Below are 17094 nucleotides of genomic sequence, written 5' to 3'. Positions count from 1 at the left end.
TACATGTCATGCATGTGTAGGACTTTAAGCACAGCAAGGTTCTGCAATTCCATCACATTTTAAAACTTGCAATTTAAAACTTCATTCTTTTGTCCAAAACGATTTCTTCGTGATCTGAGTTGTTAGAAAGTGACCATGGGCTTGCTTCTCAAAATTAAATGTGGCTTAACTAGCCACTATGACCGTGGGAGTCTCTACACCTTCCGGAGCCATTTCTTCTTCCAGAGGCTGGCATCATTTAAAAACACTCTGAGTTAGCACCTCACATGCATCAGCTACTGTAGTAACACTGTAGATATTTTTAAAGGGTCAAAATATTCACATGTAAAACTATGCCATTCCATAGTGGCTCACATTGCCACTTAACAAATGCCCTCAAATAAATAGAATATGGAGACTAACTGACAATAGAATACACTGATGCCATCCAGACTTAATTCTTAAACATAATGAAGATGATACCTTTAATTGTCACAAGGGAAAGAGCATTAAAAAGGCAAAAATATTAGGCGAGCAGAGGAAAATTAATTTGACGTTATTTTAGAAACACAATTTATTGACCAGGATTTCTGGTTAAACACTATTTAGTGTTTCATGTAAATTGTGGTCCTACGTAATAAATTTTATACATAGGATTACAATGAAAATATAAAATTTTTAACTTTTGTCAGTCTAACTAAAAGATCAAAAAGAAATCCAAAAAAAACCAACCTAAAACCACAATGCTTTTGTGACTTTTTCAGTACATCAGGTTGTTTTCAGGTCTGCTGCAGTGCATTTTTTTCACTGAACACTGCACTTCACTGTTGCATCTGGCTCTCTGAAATACGAGTCGAACAATGTTACGCTGGTGAATACCAATGAAGTGGTTCCCCTGGCAACAATAAACAGAAGAAAGCACAAACCATTTAAGTAATTTACCTTTCTAAGCAATGGGGCTGCACAGATGGATTTGAACACTAAGGCTGGCTTTATACTAGCACGTATGCTGGCAAAACTTTTGTCACTCGGGGTGTGAAAAAAACACACTCCCTGAACAACATAAGTTTGGTCGGCATATGCGCTTGTGTGGAGATGCTCTCCCTCTGACATAGCTACTGCCACTTGTTCACGTGGTTTTAGTATGTCAGCGGGAAAGCTCTTTCTCCTGTCAACATAAGGCTACACAAGCAGTCTTACAGCGGCACAACTGTACCGCTGTAAGTTTTAAGTATAGATTAGCCCTAAGCAACCCGTCTTACTGTGAGCAAAAATTAAGTAAATATACATTTGTGGATTTCTCTTAATAATTGACATTCTTGGCTATATGAATCATGCAGGCATAATCAGCTCACTTTTATAGGGCATTTTCTAACAGGCAATGTGTCAAGTACTGTCTATGTAGGGACTATTTCCTAATTGACATGTTAGATATAGAATTCAGTGTCTCATTTCATTACTGTCTCCTGATTCCAATTTTCTGTATTGGTGGCTAAAAGTCTGTGTCCTGCTTGGGGGGATTAGTGGAGAGTACAGGGAGCTTGTCTCATTAACCTGAAAAGAAAAAATAATTTTGAAATGCTTGTTTAATAAGCCGCTTTAAAAGTCTATTAATGCATTCCATGCAGGAACTATAGGCCAGGATTTGAAAAATTTAGGGCAGTTGCTGAGATTTGAATAATCTAAATCAGGTAATTAGACATTCCAATTACATCAATTCTTCCCACAAATAATTCTGGGAGCAACAATGAGACCAGGCTGAAACCCAGTTCACAGTTATTCTACCTGTATGTATCTATGTACAATTTACATCTGCCCTCAAAGGAGGAGAGGTCTCACCCTTACACAGCCAGCAAGCCCTGTGCATACATCCCAAGGATCTGTGGAGAAAACAGAGCACAAATCTAGGTTATTCCAGGTCATGGCTCTGAGTTGTCATGCAGACACCGGTCTATAGTTCAATTTGTCCAATAGAGCCATATAGATTTGACTTCACAGCGCTCTCCACCTAGAATTGTTTTATATTATATGGAATCGTTTACCTATAATGCTTCTTCACCACCTCCTGTGGTCTAACTCATTTCCTACATAGTTTATAATCATGAATTAATCTCTTTTATTAGTTTATTCTCAACCCTAGTGCAAGTTAGCCCTGCCACTTTACATCTAGGAATTGTCTTAATGTCACACGTTCTAGCTCACCATTTTTGCTTTTCAGTACCTTAAGTTGGTACTTAACTTTGCTATCTGTGGTTATTTGTTACCATTTTTATGTATCTTGTTTTCGTCAGAAGTTGGTTGGTAAGAAACTGTTACTTTAGTTACTTCTGCTGGTTCCCACTACCACTGTAATTACTGTCTTATTTCATACTGCTACATAGTTCCATTTGTACTTCTGTAGTCCTGCAGCCGCTGGCTTCTCCCAAGCTCTCAGCTTCAACTAGCTTCCGAAACCTATTTAATGTTCCAACCCTGCTCCCATGGGAATTGATGGCAAAATCTCTATTGATTTCAGTGGGAGTAGGATCAAGTCTTAAATGAATGTTGCTAGCAATTCATTCCCCTTTGGTTTAAGGCAGAAAATCTCCCTTTTCTAAAGGTTCTTTCTTTCTCAAAAGATTTCCCCATTCTTAATTGAAATCCCTCCACTCTTTCAGAACTTCCCATCCATGCAGTGAAACACGTTAATTCTCCTGTTGTTGCTGACCCTCTGACTTACTAACTGGGTACATCTCAGACAAGACCCACCCTTACACTTTCTTAATAATCTGATCTAAATTTTGTTTCCAATACCTCTCTTCCACATTGTCCTGTTCTGTTGGTATGTTTCAAAAATAGAGGCTTCTCCCCAGCCTCCTTTAGAAAAGGTAGCTATCATGTATGTGCTACAAAGCCCTCATCCTTGAATGCATTAGTGCACCCCAGTGTGTCTGTTATGGGGCCCCCCCCCCCAGTACTTTAAAGTTGGGAAATGTAGATGCAGGGCCCATGACTAGGTACAAACATGTAACCTACAGGAAAACCAGATGTAAACTCCTTGGGTAAAGAGGAGCTGACAGAAGCGATCTATAATCAGAAAAGGACCAGGGAGCGATGGAGTATCTCCACATGGGCCAAGTGAGATATGGCTGCGGAGAGACCAGGGACTGAGGGAAAGCCTAGTGTCGGTATCCCCATAGTAAATAGGTTGGGCGGGGGGGGGGGGAGGCTGATGAACTACTGAGCCCAGAAAGGGTCTTATGAAGAATTACTTGTACCTTGATGGACCAAAAGGAACTTGGACTTAGACTGGTTCTTCCACACAGGAGGTAAGAAACTTGCATCTCTCTGTTGAGATTTAAATCAAACATTGTAAGCTGATGCAATGGATGCTCATTTATATACAAAGTCAAAGGTTAACAAAGATATATGAAATCAATGGGAAAGGAACACCCAGGAAAAAACAAGCCATGGGCTGGTTCTCCTGTCTATGAGTAAAAACAGTGAACTTTGGGGGTATTTCTAGAGGGCAAAGGAGGCACCGTCATAGCTGCACGGATGAAGGAAATGGACAATGAGTTTGCATTCATAAAACTTGGGTCTCAGCCAGCCTTGAGTGGAGAGACTGCACAGACCTTTGGGTGAGATAAACTTCTTTAGACAGGAGTTAACTTGTTAGTTAAGTTTGGTCTCTAGAAATTATGTTATGATTTTGTTTTATATGTAACCATTTGTTTCCAGTATTCTTACTTGCTATTACTTGAATCTTTGATCATAAACTTATTCTTGTTTTCACTCTTAATGTATCTAACTGCTGTGATGTTAAGCAGAGTGCTGGTCCTGAGCTGAAACTTACAAGGTGGTTTGGGAACAGCAGGCTTCGTAATTTTGTGAGTGGCCAGTGTATAAGGGGCTGAACATTGCAAGGACTCAGGATTGGTATGTGCCTCTTGCTACCTACACAGAGAGAGAGAGAGAGGCCTGCAGAAGCCTGGAAGGTAGTACTTGTGGTGCCAGAGGCTGGTGGTTTCAGGGAGCTGCTCCAGAGCAAGTACAGACAAGACTCCTTCACACTAACAGCAGGGAGTGGTGAGGTGCCTCACAACCTTGGGTAGTACTGGGGAATGTCACATCATCATCACCTCAGGTGATGTTAAAGGTGAGCATGAGCCCCCAAGTGTGTATGTGTGCATAAGCAGTTTGTTACTGATTCCACAGTGTTTCTGTCTCTATTTAGAGAAGCAGTGTGGTCCAGTGGAAAGGGGACTGGCCTGGGACTATGGAGACACAGGATCTGTTTCTGGCTCTGCCACCAACCTGCTGTTTGACCCTATGCAGTTCACGTCCCTTCTCTGTGGCCCTGTTTCCTCTCCTACCTGTTGTCTTCCTTGTCTATTTAGACTGTGAGCTCTTCAGGGCAGGGGACCCTCTTTTACAATTTGGGCCCCAGTCTTGGTTGGGCTCCTATAGATGCTGCTGGTGTACAAATTATAACTCATAGTTATAAAATAGAGACAGGTGTTAAATAAGGGATTAATGCCAAATGTTAGACAGACAGAGATAAATTAATCCCCAGGATATGAACATAAGAATATGGCCTCAATGGATGAGTTGTATTTAGCCTGCTTTGTCTGTTCGGGGCTTGCCTTTTCTCTGGAGTGGGTATTAGACCACACTCCTCAGTGCAATCACTACTGCAATACTTAGGCATTCAGATACTAAGGGGATGAGGGACATATAAGACCTGGATAGACTGAAGCTCTGTGTACTGGAGGCCAGAAGTGGATGGTCCTATTTGATTTTGGTTGACCTCTTCTTCCTCAGAGCATGCTATAGAATGGCCATAGCACAGTGTGACATCCCTTAACCCATGGTGCTGCATGTTGTTTCTTTTACCAACCCTTCTTTGCTTACCAGATTTTATGCCCCTGTCATTGTACTGAAAAGGTGACTGCGACATCAGCATTTCTGAGTTCCAATCAGGAGTGTGAAATAAGGCTATGTATAAACACCCATCAGGAAGAACAATAGTGAAATTGTTGTAACCTAGCTTGCAGTATATTGATCTTTGCCCCTGGATTTTAAAGAGCTTTGGAGTTTTGCAAAGTAAATTAGTTTATCTTGGACTCTTAGCCCCTACAGGAGCAACAATGCATGTCTGGTGCCAGTCCTTTCACATCCTCAGGGAAATGTAGTCAGTCTTCTGGGATGTCCTAGTGTGTCACCGCAACTCTGCAGTGGCCATGGAGCAGTCATGAAAGGAAGGGCAAGGCCAGTAAAAGGGACTCAGAATGGGGGAAGGATCCAAGTGACAAACAAGGGAGGATTCTGGCAGCAGCTGAGTGGGGCAAGCCCAGAAAGGAGGAGATTACAATAACTGAGATGCAAGATAAGGGCCTGGATGAGAGCTGGGTACCATGGACCCAGGAAAAGGTCTGCTTCTAGGAGATGTCAGCTATAGCCTGGAGGTGAGTGTGTATACAGAGGTCTGTGGCACTAATCCCAGGCTGACTATTCACAGAAGTGACCTATGGGAAAGGCAGTGGTTTGTACTGATGTGGCCTTTTGAAGAGGACAGATACTTGCCTGCAGAGGCAACGTAGCCTTGAGAGCAAAGAGCTCAGTGAAAAGGAGAAGCAGCTCTAACTTCCATTATTCCTGAGACTTGTAGAATGCCCTGAGTTGTCTTCCTCGTTGTGTTGTCACCTCAGCACTGTGGGTATTCTGGGATGCTCCTGAGAAGGAAAGATGGCTGTGGAATGTCAAATAGCCAGGCCAGAGTCTTCTGTAGCAGCAGTACAATAAGAGTTCAAATATGTCAGTCCAAAAGCAAGGAAAATCTGAATGTGCTCACTCCATCGTGCCCAAGATTTGTAGCAGACATGATGCTACATGGGTGAGTACCCCGTAAAACGATCACCCACAACAGTACATAGGCCGATTGTGAGGAGTCGAGGACAACTGCACAGTCTCTGCCTCAGAACTACTTTGCTAGTTTATTGGTGTATGGCCAGTTTAAGTCACTTCTCCTGTGTTGCCAAAATCTCAGTGTAGCAAGGCGCTGTGGCCTTCCTCGGAGCCTGGGACTGAGGAAGGGTCGCTCTGCCCCTGCTGGACAGAACCAGGCCCTGCAGGCCCAGCCTCTCGGAAGCAGAGGGGTGGAGCCAGGCCCAGAGCAGGAAGTATAAAAGACAGGCCCAGCAGCTCAGTTAGGGAAGCTGCCGCTGGAGGCAGATGTGTCTTCCTGGAGGCTACAGCCTAGGCCTGACCCAAGCCCCGTGGCTGTTTGGCGTAGATGCCCCACCGACTGGAGCCTCCAAACCTTGCCAGACCTGCCAGGCCTGGAAGACTGGAGAAGGCTTCCAGACCCTTGTGACTGGGTAGGGCCGCCGGACCCTAGTAGCAGGGAGAAGCTAACCCCGCCCACTGGATGGGAGAAACCCTCTGAGGCCGGCCCTGGCCTGGAGGAGCTGCCTGGCATGAAGGACCCACCGCATGGACAGACCCTAGCAGACTGGAGGAACCCCAGGGGCCCTGTGACCTGGAGGAGCTACCATCCACAGACTTCCCTCAGGCATTTCTGGACCTGCTGCCGGTCGATGGTGAGGGACTCGTTGGACTCCCTCTCACCACCTCCCCCAGCAACCCGGAGGGAGATATGTGGCCACAAGTACCCCGGGATTGGGTGGGAGGAAGTGGCCCAGGGACAACCATAGCAGGTGGCTGAGTCAGGGGCGAAACCCCCATCAGTGTGTTGAGGCGGAAGCCCCGCTGACTCAGTGGCAAACTCCTTTGCCACTGATAGGGCCCTGGGCTGGGACGCAGTGGAGTCGGGTGGGCCTGCGTCACCCTCCCCCCCACCGCTGTCCTCTGTGTTACTGGCCAGAGGGCATTGTGCTTCCCTGCCTCGCCCTGCCTAAGGGCCGGGGCAATAGACTGCTCTAAGGGCCCCGCTGGTGGGAAGGCCAGGGACTGTGGGCTCCTAAACCGGCTGCTAATTCTCCTCAGCAAAGGCACTGTGGCCTTCCTCGGAGCCTGGGACCGAGAAAGGGTCGCGACCCCTCAGCCAGACTGTGTCGCCCACTTATACTCAGCTAGAAATATTGCAGTGTCTGCATTACTGACCTTCTGTGACTATAGAAAGAAAAATTTGGGAAGTGACAGTGTGGCTCTTTGGGTGCTTGAAGATTTGCCAGGAAACAGTTTTGCAGTGTCTTTGCCAAACACACATTGTATGACAGAGTTCATTGGACAAGGACAATGATGCAGTTCTTGCTATGTTGGTGTCTCGAGAGGCTCACTAAAGAGGGGCTCCTGAGATCAGGCAAGTATGAGAAGGAAAAACTATAACAGGAAAAAAGTGAGAGACATATTCTACTCTTAACTGGCCCTCCATCACTGAGGAAGCAGAGGACAGGGGAATAATCACACGAAGTGTGGCAGTGTACATCGATTTGAAATATGTCAGCGTTCAGGGAGGAATTTGCAAACTATGTGGTAGGTATTTTTTCCCTTCATTTTTAAAATAAAGGCCAGCAACTCCACCCCCACCCCCATCTTAAATGTTTAAGCCACTGCTCATTTCTCTCTGAGAGGAGGTCTCCTGGCCTCTGAACAGGGTTCGGAATGATGTACTGTGCACTTGTATAGTTCCTTCTAGGCAGTCTGTTTCATTAGTTTAGTGCAGATGATCTAATAGCCTAAAGAGAGAGTCTAAGAAGTTAACTCAAGGAAGCACAAGGGAAAAGAAGAGGACTAAAAGGAGAGGCTGCAGATTGGCAAAAGGAAAGGAGTGAGAAAAAGAGCATCATGCAAACCTTATGCACAAGAGGCCAGGTAAGCAAGATGTTTTATCAACATATTTTGAATCTGATCCTAAGAAGTGCAGCAAACTTCTCATGAATGGCTGAACACCCACTTCTCCTCCACTGCTTTGGTGAAGCTGAGAGCCCTTAGCATCTTGCAGGATCAGCCCCTTAGTGACAATGGGGAAGAGTTTTGCTTCTCCATAATAAGAAACTGGGGTGCAGCAGTGCCAAATGTGAAAGCTGCAGCATGTCTGACGTATATCCCACTCGCTACAAACCATCTGAATAGATTCTGCATTTGCAGTGCAAGGCCCTGTGCACATCTCACTAAATTCTGGTGCCCGGCCTCCCCTTTGTGTAGAAAAGATGCACTGAATTATGTTGAATTATTTGCAACGTCCGATGATTACAAAATCATTTGATGAAGCTGAGTGGCTCCTAAAGCAGGGGAGCAGAGGAGAGGAAGCAACAACAGAAGGGGCTAAAGCACTGTGTTGGTAGGAAGCAGGAAGGAGTGACTGTCATCCAGGGTGTTGGGATTTTTTTTTTCTCCAAGACCTTTTCCAATCAGTTCAGAAGAAATTAGCTGAGGGATTCGTCACTGAGGGTTTTTTTAATTATTGGCATACAGCAACACTACACTGAGGTGATCAATCTCTTACTCAGTGGGTGGATATAGGGGTTTACCACAACTCCAAAAGCACATAACAATAAATCAAATTAGCTATATAGACTATTGCGTGCATGTTACCTAAGCAAATCCCGAAGTGTCCAAAAACTACAAAATATGCTAGTAAATAAAGCTACAGCTGCAAACTTACCACACATCACTCTTCTTACCTTTTCTTTATATACTAAACTACATGTTGGTTACAAAGCCACTTGTGAATACATGCTTTGTCCATTGGTAACCTCTGTTTCCTTACTTCTGTTTTCTTTAATTGTTCATGTAAAGCCTTCGCAGGGCTCCTAAACCACAAAGGGGCAGAGCAGTGCAGCTGTAGAAGTTACCAGCCATGGGGTGTTCCTAAATTCTACTGTGGTGCAGTTATTTATTATTTGTATTACCGTAGCATGTAGAAACCCCAGTCATGGACCAGGGCCCAGTTGTGCTAGGCGCTGTACAAACACTTAACAAAAAGACAGGAATTATGCTCTGTAGTTTGAAAACCCAAGGATGAGAACCATCTCTTGCTTCAAGCTCCCCGGGCATCCTGCTCCTTCCTACATAGTCCTGCATTCCATGCTACTGTGTGTCCCCTGCTCTCTCTGTTGTCCCAGGTAGTCCCATGCTTCCCTTCCTGGTGGGTGGACAAGAAGGAGAGCTGACTGGGAGACTGAATGGGAAATGACCGATTTTGTGGATTGATGAAGTGCAAACAGATTTACACAACAAAAGGGAAAATGGCGTGGTTTTTTGCTCGGCCCCACCACTGCTTTGTAGAGCAGAGTCCCGATTTTTAGTTACTAGTACAAGAAAGTGAAAAATAACCTAATCACTGATTTATTGTGACGAGACCAGATTTGAGATAATTTCTTATGATCTGAGTGGAAAAGGTCTCGGAGAAAAAATCCCAACACCCTGGATGGCAGTCACTCCTTCCTACTCCCTACGAACACAGTGCTTTAGCTTTGTCTGCTGTTGCTTCTTCTCCTCTGCTCCCCAGTTTAGGAGCCACTCAGATCTAGGGAGTGATGTTTTCACAAGGATTTCTTGTCTCTTCAGTGAAGAACCATTTTCTGAATGGTGCACAGTGTAAGGTCAGGTTGATTTCCGGTCTGGTGACAGGGTCTCACCCAAAGCTGGGACGCTGCACAGCTCTTGCTCGAATTTCCCTACTGTAGAATAAAGCTCTGCCCCTTGCAATGCTGAGCTTTCCTTTCTGAACACTTCACAGCAGGAGACTAGTTGAACATGATTGTGTGGAGAAGACCTGAGCCACCTCCTGAGGTGATGTAACAGAGGGGTGGGGGGATGGACAGCAGGGTCTCCCCATTCTTCAGTGGTGCTTTGAAAGAATGATAGATATTAGGCCAGTGGCACTCATTGGTTTGTGCAGATTTTCTGTTACCTAGCATGATTAGTGGGAAATGTATTCTGGATATTCTGAGTCATCTTTTGGGCTCTTCATTTGCGAGTAGATATGATGGCAGAAAGGAAAAGATTTAAAATTGTATGCTGGTGTCTGAAGGTCACTGGATTTGGGAGAGGTAAGGTAGATTAGTTGGGAGTTTAGGAAAGATGAGGGAGATCAATACATTTTTGGATAATGCTATCTGATTCAGTAGGATTTATTTACTGTGTCTCCCAAGTTTCTGTGCTAGTATGAAGCATTGGTCATTGTGGGAAGTGTGTGACGTTACACTGTTAATGGGAGGACAGGGCATTGAGCTATACGTATTCATAGCAGCACCAGGATTATCGTTCTGGGTCTCCTGTTTCCTTGCAGAGAATTTCATATTTAAAAGTATTTGACTCAGTTAAGTTACAATTTCTCTCTTGCAAAACTGATGAAAATTGAGGAAGTAGGGATGCCTCCTGGGTTTAATGTGCTTAACTTTTACCCTGTATGTTTTAGGAAGTACTTACAAAAAGAGAGTGGCTTTCAGGAATGGGGAGCACATGACCCAAATTGGCACTAATATGGGAAAAGTCAAGGCTCACCCCATGTCTTTTGGTAGCTAGTTATTGCAGTATAGCAATTACAGTCTGTGTCAGAGTTTCAATGAAAGGTGTAAGGCTCTAGCAGAGTGTTCCATATCTGTACCATCTGACTTATCCCCTGGCATTATAGCTGCAGTTGATTCAAAGGACAATGCATTGGTTCTTTTAATTATTTATATGATTGCGTCTCTAGTCAGGGTAATACTGTAATAGCAGCTGAGAGCCATAATCATCATACTACGGTGCTGCTTGGTCAGTCTGCCTGTGATACTAGCACTACTGCTGCTTTTGCACCCACCAAGCAGCGCGCACACACACTTTCCCACATGGCCACTCCTTATGCCTCCCCACAACTCTCTCTGCTCAGTGTGGACTCCCCATACAACCCCCTCTACCCTAAGAGAAAACTTCCCTCCCCAGTTTTCTTCTGGTCATGTGAAATAGGGGTATGTCTACACCTTGAGTTGGAGAAGCTTGAGGATTGAGCTAGCGTGCTAATAGAGCGCATGAGCAGCAGGTAGGATCAATCGCCCAAGTATGTGCCTAGTGTCTTGGAGAGGTATGTACTCAGGGAGTCTAGCCTCTCCTGCTGTTGCAGCTACTCTCTATTTTTAACACGCTAACTTGGTCACGGCTAGCACAAGTATGTCTCATCAAGCTGGAATTTATACCTCCAGTTCAAAGCGGAACCATACCCACCTAGGTACACCCTCCGCAACTCTCGTGGGAAAGTTCCCTCCAACTACAATTCAATAGCCAAGACTTGCAAACTGACTAATGATTTTGGGGTGCCCAGCTTGACACATCTTTAAAGATGTGTGATTTTCAGTCGGTTGGTGCTGAGCACTTTCTGAAAATCAGGCCTCTTAAAGGTGTGTTAAGTTGGGCACCCAAAAATCAAGACTTCCAAAATCACTAGTTGCTCTTGAAAATCTTGGCCAAGTTGTATATATATCTGCAAAGCATTAACCTGATCTTTTCCAGTCCAGGATTCAGGTTTTAAAATAGATCGACTGAGCACTGTGACAGGCAGTGCAAGAAAAGTCTCTTAAATCCCTTTACTAACTAAATTGGACTTCATCAGTTTTGAGTTTCTCTCTTTCATGCATCACACACGCATGTCCTCCTCAAGTTCTTGTTAATTATTAAATCTTTATCTGTTTTAGGTTTATTGCTCAGAAGAGACAATACCTCTTGCCTAGTACAGCATATGGCCAACAAAAACCATGACAGGTAAGAAGCAGAAAACTTTAGGTTTTTTAGCCATATTCTCTGTTGCTATGAGTCACCTTTGGAATGGAAATGTAATGTATACAATAGGGTGCATGTACTTCAACAGCTGTTGGCCTGGGTGGCCTGTTACTGTAAAATAGCTGGAGAAATGCCAGAGGTCTCAAATGTCTTGAAGGCTGTCAAGTTTTTGCTTTTTCATGTTTGTTGTTGCAGCATCTGAGAATGCAACAAGCCTTGAAGCAAACCGAACTGGGTAAGATAGAATTATTAATATTCATACCATATGGCACTGTTGAGGGGGCTGGAGGGGAATGAATGTTATGACTTTTTACAAGAGGTGTTATGTAGCTTTGTCTCCTTTCATTTAAAATAGAACAGTCCTTGTTTAATTCTGATAATCTTTCATAATTATCTTCTAGATGAGCAGCTATTAGCTAATGCAGTCTAGCTATGCTTGTAGCTGTATTTTTAACCTTTTATTACATAAGTTGGGAAACTGAATCTATCAAGCAAGAGAAAATAACTGACTCTAAAGTTTATCATAAGCATGGTACATGGTGCTAATAACTTATTAAACTGAGGACATTTAACTAGAATAGTGTGGAATGATCCCTGTTGTTCTGAATTGCCTCTCCTCACTTCCTTAAACCTATCCCTCTTTGTGATACACACAAACTTGTTTGACACAGTTTTGGGCTAGAGGCATTATTAATACCCATTTTGCTAGTATTCCCTGAAAGCAGAACTGTCCTCCAGTTTGCTGACTTGTTTAGCTCTTCTTTCTATTCCCATGCAGAAACTATATATGCTAAAGAGATGCTCTTGGACTGTCAATATGATGTACGTAATTATGAAGCAAGAATATCCTTGACTGGATACATTTCTTGTTACATTTGGCAAGAAAATTTTCTCTTCAGTTTTGACTCAGAAACAGAGCACAGAACTCAATTTCCAATAGCCACACCTATTAGCTTCCCCCAAAAAGGAATGATAATTATAAATGGTACTTTAAAAATGGCCGATCTTGAATTATGGGTTTGTTGTATTGAAGATAATTACTCTGATGGACGGTATCTATGGTATTGGAACAGGAAGATGTGTTTACCACCTTGAAATTATAAGAAAGAATGGGTTGTCAAGTGTGTAGCATTTCCTGATCTCATTATTTGACTCATAATGTACTTTTTCTTGCTCAGGTTCTTTGCCTGGAGAATGAGATGGTGGCTCATTCTCAAGGCAAGGATGGTGGCTGACTGAATAGCCAGCTACAGTTATGCAAGATTCAGAAGACTGCCTGTTCAGGAACTTTTTAAGAAAATTGCTTTGTTGAGAATCTTAATGCTTTAAGGAACATAGATCCTATCTATAGACTTGCTTACACGGAGTTACCTCTTTTATGTTTTAAAATCTATCTACTCTATGTGGGGTACATGTGTATAAATGACTAACAAGACTATCTTTGTTTTAATGCACTGTATGAACATATCTGAAAACAAGACAGTTGGCACTGTTGTGCTAAGGTGATCTCAATTCTTGCAAGGCAAAATATAGTTTAGATTAGCATTTGTTCACAGGACTAGGCAAAGTCATTCATGTGTAAAAGATCTGACTCCTTGTAACTAGCAGATAGATGCCTGCATCCTTGATAAAGGTGATATATGCAGATATAAAATTGACAATGGTCAGTACTATATGCCAAAATTTCCTTTCTGAAATGCTTGTGTGCTGCAGCTATCAGGGTCCAAGTATAATTTTTTCGGGCGTAGTACAAACTTGTAACACTGGCCCCCTCCCACACACACACCCATGGGGGTTGCAGCCTGGGCTGGGGTCTCCGGGCCCCGGTAAAGTGTACCCTTCCCCCCCCCATGTGGGGACCCTGGCAGCTTTATCGGTGGCTTTCAAACCAGGAAGGGACCTTGAGTCTGTGAAGTGCTGAATGTGCTCAATTTCCATTGATGTAATATGTGTTGAAGGTACCCAGCACCCTGTAAAATGGATAGAGCCCTTACTGATTTACAGATTTTTTGGAGATGAAGATGATTCAACTTCTTTTGGGTTGTTGGGGAGAAACATTGGCTTTCAGGCTTAATTCTGCTTCCTGCCGGTCAAATCTGGAGTAATAAACACTTCAAGCTATAAGTTACCTGGAGAAGGACAACTATCCATTGGCTGGGGAGTGATGGATCTGCTCTTCTTTCCTGGCCAGAGGGGATCTTTCTCACTTCTGAGTCCAATTCGAAAAGAAAAGACAAATCTTCACCCAACTTCCTTTAAACATTCATGTGAGCAAACAGAACTCACCTACTACTCTATGCCACCTAGAGATGCTTTAGATTCAGTTTGCTCAGGTATTCCTGCCCTCATTTTAAGGACAGGGTAAACACCAATGAGGGAGAGAAATGGTTTATCATGGTCCATCAGATTTGCGACCAAAAGAGCTGCCAGTTCTTGACTCCTCATTGGTCTTTCGACTTCTCCCCTTGTGTGTTACCTACCACGGTAACTGCTGAGAGGCCTCTGTCCTTGAACTTTGACTCAGACTGGTGGTGGGGAATGTAGATTCCAGAAAGTCTTTATCCTCCAGCACCTCTCCCTAGAAGTTATGGGGCTTTCTTAAACCAAGATTTATCAAAAATAGAGAAAGATAAAATGGAATTAAAAGAAATTGTTTGCTTAACACACCTCTAGATTTTCATCTCTCATAAACTAAACTAGATAAGGCATCCTGAGCTGAGTTACAAAAAGAAACCAAGAAAAGTGAATAGCTTACCTCTTATGAAAGCGATCCCCCTCTGGCCAGGCCGTAAGCATTGCTTGCTGTCTGGATAACAACTCCCCTTTTTGTGTTCAGAGACCTCTTTTAACAACCCCTCTTACCTTCCCATCACCCCTCCTTTCCAAATCAGTTTTCTCCAGTTATTCATATACAGAATAGAACTTGGGTTTGTTGTTTTCTGTAAGGGATTGTCCACACACACAATTGTACCACTTTAACTATACTGATATGGTTAAAGCTATACATCTCTTCATATACCAGTATAGCTATTCCCGTACAGGAAGGGGAATAGGGCCTGGTCTACATTAGAGAGTTTTGACAAAAATCACCTTTTTCGACAAAACAATTCTGGTACACACTGCAACAACACTTTTGTTGACAAAACTGCCCTGTTTTGTCGACAAAATAAAACCACCTAGACGAGAGGCGTAGAGCTTTTTTGGCAATGCTTTTGCAAAAAACCACATGTGTAGACACTGCACTTAGGTTATATCATTGAAAATAGCCTCCCAATTTTCCCAGCATGCCATCATGAGTGCTGTTTTGGTAAGCAGTTTGAGCTCGGCTGCCCTGCAGCTGTCTGCCTCTGCCCCTCCTGTTTCAAAGCCCCAGGAAGTTTTCAAGTTAACTCACTGTGGAGAGCTCACTCCACAGCACAGAAAACACAATCCTGCCCTAAACTGCAGAGAGGAGGTGTAACTCCTGCCGTGCCATGCAGAGCCAGCAAAGGAGGTGGGGGCTGTGTTCCTCTCCCTGCTCCTGCCCCCGCGGGTGTACCGGACCCATCTCTGCTGAGGTGGGTGGAGGGATCGGGGGACTCCAGGTTTGAGCTGTCTGTGTAGTGCTTCTGCCTGGGATTGGTTGCTTCCATCTGCTGCTGTCTGAACTTAAAGAGACAGGACAAATGCGGACACACTCACTGTCCCCCAACACATGCTGTCTATCTGTCTCTCTCCGTGTGTGTGTGTGTGTGTGTGTGTGTGTGTGTGTGTGTCTCTCTCTCTCTCTTTCACTCATTCACTTGCACTCCCAATTTTCCCCCACTTCTGTGGGCTTCTTGTGTTTGTGTTCAGCAATGTCAGCTTGGCTGACAGGGCAGTTTAAAAGCAGCTGTCAAACTAGTAGGATGCCCATGGAATGATGGGATTCAGAACCCTTCATCATGTGATGCTGTGCCTGTCCCATGAGGCATTGCAAACCCTTCCCAAAGCACCCTGCCTGCAGTTGCACAGCAAGATAGCTACTCTCAGTGCACTGCTCACTTTGTCGACACTTTGAGACAGTGAAGACATGCAACAGCGATTTAATTACAGCGGTGGCTGTATGCCAGCAAAACTTTTGTTGACAAAACTTTCTAGTGTAGACAAGGCCTAAGTTATTCTGGTATAAGGCACCTTTATCTGGTATAATTGAGTCCACACTAGTGTTTGTACCAGTGTTGCTATTTAGTAAACAAAAACCCAACCCAAACCAAACACCTTTCCCCAAAAACCCTCCATATCCCTAACCATAATAGTTACACTGACACAATAACTGTGGGTAGGTCAGGACTGTGAGATGGCCCATTAAGGAAAGAGAGACCCTTAAGGACGATTAAGGAGCTATCTTTCAAATGTTTAACAACCTGCCTCAGAGACTGCATTCTATAGATTTTTGTGTCTGGTTGGAACCTAGCCTATCCAGGCCTCTGGTTTAAACCTTTCTCGTTAATTAGTTTCTTCTCCAATATAGGGTTGCCAGGTATCTGGCTTTCAACTGGAAAGTCTGGTTGAAAGGGGATCTGTGCAGTGGTTACCGCAGTAACCACAATCAGCCTCGGCCATCAGCAGGGCAGGAAGAGCAGCTGCTGCTGAAGCTCAGCTGGCTCCCGGCTCGGGTGGAGAGGTGTAGGTATTGGCACTGCCCAGGGGAGGGATCCTGATAGCATGAGGCGTTTGAGGAGTTGGGTTGGCGGCCGCGCTGCCTGCCCAGGACGGCCCGTCCCACTTTCTCAGCCTCCTGAGACCACCCTGGTGCTCTCTCCAGGCCCTCACTCTATGGACCAATCCCTCCTCCACCACACCATGCCCTGATTGCCCCAACCCCTCACTATAGGGAACGGCCTCTCCTTTGCCCCACTGTGCCCTGATTGGGTGGGCAGGCAGGCTGTACGTCAGGCTCTGCAGGCAGCAAGTGAGCCTTAGGGGAGAGGGGAGCAAGTGACGGGAGGCCTGTAGTGTCTGGTTTTGAAAAGTTGGCAACCCTATCTCCAAACAAGTTTTCTTTGATTAAAAAAATATGAGGAAGTCTCCAGACCCTCCATCACTCTATTTATTTATTGTTTATATTATGGTAACTTCCCGGAGTACCAATGAGGATGGAACCCCTTTCTACCTGACGCTGTACATACATTTGAAAACACTGTCCCTACCAGAAAGAGAGTTTGCAATCAAAGAACTATAATGGAATCAGGCATAGGAACTTTTGGGCTGAATATCAGGAAAACTTGTTAGCAAGTGAGGTCTATTTGTTCATTTTGTGTAGTAGTCTCCCAAGAGAAGTAAGGGAAGCCACACCTTCTGAGAAATTTTAGCACAAGATTTGCTGTTGTATAGAATATATATTGAACAATTCCACAATGTCAGGAAGAAGGGTTAGATAACTAGATATCA

The 17094-nt window shown here is 44.2% G+C and overlaps 1 protein-coding gene across 1 annotated transcript in view; it reads left to right on the top strand.

Annotated features, from left to right (window-relative positions):
• The first annotated feature begins 7381 nt into the window (after positions 1-7381).
• MYO3B (myosin IIIB) overlaps positions 7382-17094 on the top strand; it is a 307358-nt gene continuing 297645 nt past the window's right edge. Inside the window, exons 1-2 of the mRNA XM_067549868.1 lie at positions 7382-7455; positions 11878-11917. The gene's annotated coding sequence lies outside the window, so the exon portion shown is untranslated. The remainder of the gene's footprint in view (positions 7456-11877; positions 11918-17094) is intronic.

This window comes from Emydura macquarii, unplaced genomic scaffold (genome assembly GCF_026122565.2).
Source record: "Emydura macquarii macquarii isolate MOO-44397 ecotype Brisbane River unplaced genomic scaffold, CSIRO-AGI_Emac_v2 contig_1253, whole genome shotgun sequence".
Lineage (NCBI taxonomy): Eukaryota > Metazoa > Chordata > Testudines > Chelidae > Emydura > Emydura macquarii.
Note: the sequence above shows the minus strand (reverse complement) of the source record. Positions and strands in the feature narration are given on the sequence as shown.